Source organism: Oncorhynchus mykiss, chromosome 9, assembly GCF_013265735.2.
Source record: "Oncorhynchus mykiss isolate Arlee chromosome 9, USDA_OmykA_1.1, whole genome shotgun sequence".
In the NCBI taxonomy this organism is placed as follows: Eukaryota; Metazoa; Chordata; class Actinopteri; order Salmoniformes; family Salmonidae; genus Oncorhynchus; species Oncorhynchus mykiss.
In genome coordinates, this window is record NC_048573.1 from 48,559,509 (window position 1) to 48,565,508 (window position 6,000).

The 6,000-nt window shown below is 39.7% G+C and overlaps 1 protein-coding gene across 1 annotated transcript in view; it reads right to left on the bottom strand.

The window, feature by feature from the left end:
- Window positions 1-6,000, bottom strand: part of LOC110532264 (collagen alpha-1(XX) chain) — a 36,066-nt gene that overhangs the window by 24,957 nt on the left and 5,109 nt on the right. The window lies entirely within an intron of this gene.

Here is a 6,000-nt window from a genome sequence, read left to right on the forward strand (position 1 = left end):
ATTCAGTAAACCTTTCATTTTTGTTTTCATAGGCTACCTAGCTAAAATGATTGCTAGCCTAACTTCCTCACATGGGCAAAAATGAACCAGCTAAGTTAGCTAGCAAGTTAATGTGAGTCCACTAGGCTACATATTGACCTTCAATCATGTCAGGTCAGTGGAACAAGACGCATATTTATGATTAGATCAGAATCGCCATCATAATCATTGGCCTGTACATAGAATTAGGTCAAAACCACAAGTCCAAAACCACAAGTCCAAATCTCCATCCATGGCTTAGGAAAGGGCCAATTTATCAAGCATGCTACTGAAGGACATCAAATCAAGCAGACCAGAAACAGACGTTTGTCTGAGAATGATGACATTTTGCTTAGGATGGTATTTGATTTGTGTGAAGCAAAATCCAAACTGTCATTTTGCTGTGGCAGGACAACCCACATGAGCTCAGCTCAACACTGATTGGCTAATTATTTTAATTAAAAAAATTACAACGTGAGACATAATGCTTGCTGGTGCCAATCAATCAGATGCTAGGGCAGCAACATGTCATACTCTTTTGTTCCAGGCAGCATCAGATACATGGAATACACATACTGAGACAGAGGGGTGCTTTTCCCCCTTGTTCAGAGGATTTCTCGAGTGAGATACAGCCACTTGTGAATTGATAGAAAATTATGAAAACATGGTCAAATTTATTTGTCAAATATTTGGGGAAGCCTGGCTTCCCTTGGCATCCATAAATACATAACACTGTTTGTTAGATCAGATTTGTTGGATGTGCGCCAATCTGGTCAATGGAACATCTGAACTCCATTCTCCTTTAACGCATCTATGGCTGCCTGGTATTGTGATGAACATCACAGTGGAAATTATTGCAAATTTGCTGTGAAATTATGTTACTGATGTGGCTCAAGCAATGGCAAAGCCATTTTGGGTTACAAAGCCATTTTGGGTTTACTACCTTTATATGTATTTGGGCATTTTTATTGTTCAGAAATGTGGTGGGTACTCTCTTCGTTCGCTGGACATTATCCTGCTAACTGTTCCAAATGTCCAGAACTGAATTTGGTAAACGGGCTTTTATGTACTCTGCGCCATCGTCTTGGAACGCCTTACAAAATACTTTTAAACTGGAATAACTATTTTTAAATCACTGATTAATGATCTTGAGACTGATTCCCTGACCTGTCAATGTTTTACATTTGCTGTTTTTTTTGCACAAATTTGTTTACATCCCTGTTAGTGAGCATTTATCAAGATAATCCATCCGACACATGTGGCATATCAAGAGGCTGATTAAACAGCATGATCACTAGAAGGGTGGAATTTGGGTTGGGGACAATATAAGGCCACTCTAAAATGTGCGGTTTTGTCACACAACACAATGCCACAGATGTCTCAAGTTTTGAAGGAGCATGCAATTGGCATGCTGACTGCAGGTAAATCCACCAGAAAATGTTCTACCATAAGCCGCTTCCAACATTATTTTAGAGAATTTGGCAGTACGTCCAACCGGCCTCACAACCGCAGACCATGTGGAACCACACCAGCCAAGGACCTCCACATCCGGCTTCTTCACCTGTGGGATCATCTGAGACCAGCCCTCTGGACAGCTGCTGGAACAGTGGGTTTGCACAACCTTTGTTTCTGACAGTTTGTGCAGAAATTCTGTCTCCGGGAGCTCATCTGCGTTCTTGTCGACCTAGCCTGGGTCTCGACCTGATTGAAGATGGTTCTGATGCCGAATTGCAGTGTACAAATGCTCACCTTTGATGGCCAATGGAACACTGGAGAAGTGTGCCTTACGGATGAATCCAGGTTTCAACTGTATCGGACAGATGGCTGACGGCGTGTATGTCATTGTGTGGGCGAGCAGTTTGCGGATGTCAATTTTGTGAACAGAGTGCCCCATAGTGGCAGTGGGGTTATGGTATGGACAGGCATAAGCCACAGACAACAAACACAATTGCATTTTATCTATGGCAATTTGGATGCACAAAGATACCGTGACGAGATCCTGAGGCCCATTGTCATGCCATTCATCCACCGCCATCACCTCATGTTTCAGCATGATAATGGACGGTCCTTTGTCGCAAGGATCTGTACACAATTCCTGGAAGCTGAAAATATCCCTGTTCTTCCATGCATGGCTGATTAATTAGGGCCGATTTCAAGTTTTCATAACAATCGGTAATCTGCATTTTTGGATGCCAATTATGGCCGATTACATTGCAATCCACGAGGAGACTGCGTGGCAAGCTGACCACCAATTACGCAAGTGCAGCAGGTCAAGGTAAAGTTGTCAAGGTAAGTTGCTAGCTAGCATTAAACATATCTTATTAAAAACAAATCATTCTTAACATAATCACTAGTTAACTACATATGGTTGATGATATTACTAGTTTAACTAGCTTGTCCTGCATTGCATATAATTAATATGGTGCGGTGTTCATTTATTATCGAATCACAGCCTAATTCGCCAAACGGGTGATGATATAACAAAAGCGCATTCGCGTCAGGGTATATGCAGCAGTTTGGGCCACCTGGCTCATTGGGAACTGTGTGAAGACTATTTCTTGTTTACAAACACCGTAATTAACTTGCCAGAATTGTACATAATTATAACATAACATTGAAGGTTGTGCAATGTAACAGCAATATTTAGACTTAGGGTTGCCACCCGTTCGATAAAATAAGGAACGGTTCATTATTTCACTGAAAGAATTAACGTTTTGTCTTTGAAATTATACTTTCCGGATTTGACCATATTAATGACCTAAGGCTCGTATTTCTGTGTGTTTATTATATTATAATTAAGTCTATGATTTGACATTTGATAGAGCAGTCTGACTGAGTGGTGGGAGGCAGCAGCAGGCTTGTAAGCATTCATTCAAACAGCACTTTCCTGCGTTTGCCAACAGCTCTACGCAATGCTTGAAGCATTGCGCTGTTTATGACTTCAAGCCTATCAACTCCAGAGATTAGGCTGGCAATACTATAATGCCTATAAGAACACCGAATAGTCAAAGGTATATAAAATACAAGTGGTATAGAAATAAATAGTCCTATAATAACTACAGTGTAAAACTTCCAAACTGGGAATATTGAAAGAAACTGGGAATATTGAACCACCAGTTTATGTGTTTTCATGTTCTGAGCAAGGAACTTAAAAACGTCAGTTTTTTTTTTTTCATGGAACATATTGCACTTTTACTTTCTTCTCCAAAACTGTGTTTTTGCATTATTTAAACCAAATTGAGCATGTTTCATTATTTATTTGAGACTAAATTGATTTTATTTATGTATCATATTAAGTTAAAATAAAAGTGTTCATTGTTCATTCAGTATTATAATTGTCATTATTACAAATATTAATAATTTAAATTAAAAATAAATAATATATATAATTTATGTTTTTAAATAAAAATATATATAAAGTATTTTTTTTTAAAGTATAAAAAAATATTTTAAAACGTTTGTTTTTTTATAAATAAAAAATATCGTCTGATTAATGTTTTTTATGTGTAACTTTTTTTAAGTGACAAATAATTCCATATGTGTTCTTTCATAGTTTTGATGTCTTCACTATTAGGGTTGCACATTTTGGGGAATATTCAGAGGTGGAAACTTTCGTGGGAATTTTTGAAGATTAACAGAAAATATATGCAAATGAATATTAATACCATTTCAAATGTAGGTGTTTTTTGCATTGGATATATTTACCATATCATATGGAGACAGAAACCTTTTACGTTATCATAAGTAAACATAATTGCAAATGATTAAATCCTTCCAATAGAAATAAAAAAAAAATTAAAAAACTTTACAAATTGAACTAACTTAAATGAGTTGATACTTCACATTGGATGATTTCACTGAATAACAAAAGAAAGGGGATATTGAATGATCCCAACGATCCATCTCCTAAAAACGTTTCAAACAATTTATCTGTAAAATGATAGTCTGGAAACTAATGCTTTGGTTGTCTTCCTCTCAGGCTTCCATGTCTTCTCCCTGGACCTCCTCAATGTCCACCACTTAAACATCAGACTGAGGCCTCATCTTCACTACTTCCCAACCTCGTTGTCAGGCTCAAAAAGCCTCAAATTTGCCCGAATGGCCACCAATTTTTCAACCCTTGTATTGGTCAGCCTGTTGCGTGCTTTGGTAACGTGTGTTCCCAAAAAAGGACCAGTTGCGCTGATGTTGGTGGGATTTGGAGGATGATGGAGGCAACAGGGGAAAGAGCCTCAGATCTACAAAGTTCCTTCCACCAAGTGGCTGATGAGATACAGTTGAAGTCGGAAGTTTACATACACTTAGGTTGGAGTCATTAAAACTCGTTTTTCAACCACTCCACAAATGTCTTGTTAACAAACTATAGTTTTGACAAGTCGGTTAGGACATCTACTTTTTGGAGAATTGTCCTCTGGTCTGATGAAACAAAAATATAACCGTTTCGCCATAATGACCATCGTTATGTTTGGAGGAAAAAGGGGGAGGCTTACAAGCCGAAGAACATCCAACCGTGAAGCACGGGGTGGCAGCATCATGTTGTGGGGATGCTTTGCTGCATGAGGGACTGGTGCACGTCACAAAATAGATGGCATCATAAGAAAGGAAAATTATGTGGATATATTGAATCAACATCTCAAGACATCAGTCAGGAAGTTAAAGCTTGGTCGCAAATGGGTCTTCCAAATGGACAATGACCCCAAGCATACTTCCAAATTTGTGGCAAAATGGCTTAAGGACAACAATGTCAAGGTATTGGAGTGGTCATCACAAAGCCCTGACCTCAAGCCTATAGAAAATGTGTGGGCAGAACTGAAAAAGCGTGTGCGAGCAAGGAGGCCTAGAAACCTGATTAGGTTACACCAGTTGTATCAGGAGGAATGGGCCAAAAGTCACCCAACTGATTATGGGAAGCTTGTGGAAGGCTACCCGAAACATTTGACCCGAGTTAAACAATTTAAAGGCAATGCTACCAAATATTAATTGAGTGTATGTAAACTTCTGACCCACTGGGAATGTGATGAAAGAAATAAAAGCTTAAATAAAATCACCCTCTCTACTATTATTCTGACATTTCACATTTTTTAAATAAAAGTGGTGATCCTAACTGACCTAAGACAGGGACTTTTTACTAGAATTAAATCTCAGGAATTGTGAAAAACTGAGTTTAAATGTATTTGGCAAAGGTGTATGTAAACTTCCGACTTCAACTTTATGTTGGCACGACTGCCACATTGCATCTCCATCCCAAAGCCCTTGCTTGGAAGTGTACGTTGCCAGACTGCCAAGAACCTTGCCCTCATCCAGGCCAAGGTGGAGAGACACGATAGTGATGACACCATAGGCCTTGTTGATCTCTGCACTAGACAGGATGCTCTTGCCAGCATACTTGGGGTCCACCATGTACACTGCTTCAGGCAGAAATCTAAATGCTTTTTGATGCATTTCAGAACTGCAGTTTCCTCTGCTTGGAGCAACAGTGAAGTGGGCAGGGCAGTACAGATTTCTTCTCTTACATCTGCAAGCAGAGTCTGAACATCAGACAAGATGGCATTGTCTCCCTCAATCCGTGCAATGGCTACTGCTATAGGTTTCAGGAGTTTCCGGCTGCTTACCACACTCTCCCAAAATACATCATCCAGGAAGATCCTCTTGATGGGGCTGTCCATATCGGGAGACGGCTATGGCCATTTCTTGGAGATACACCTTCCCCTCCAGGAGACTGTCAAACATGATGACAACACCAACCCAACGGATGTTACTGGGCTGCTTCAATGTCGTGCTCTTATTCTTCACACTGCTATAACTTGATGATCCTTCACGTACCTAACCATTGGGGCGGCAGGGTAGCCTAGTGGTTAGAGTGTTGGACTAGTAACCGAAAGGTTGCAAGTTAAAATCCCCGAGCTGACAAGGGGATCTGTCACTCTGCACCTGAACACTGTTCCTAGGCCGTCGTTGAAAATAAGAATTTGTTCTTAACTG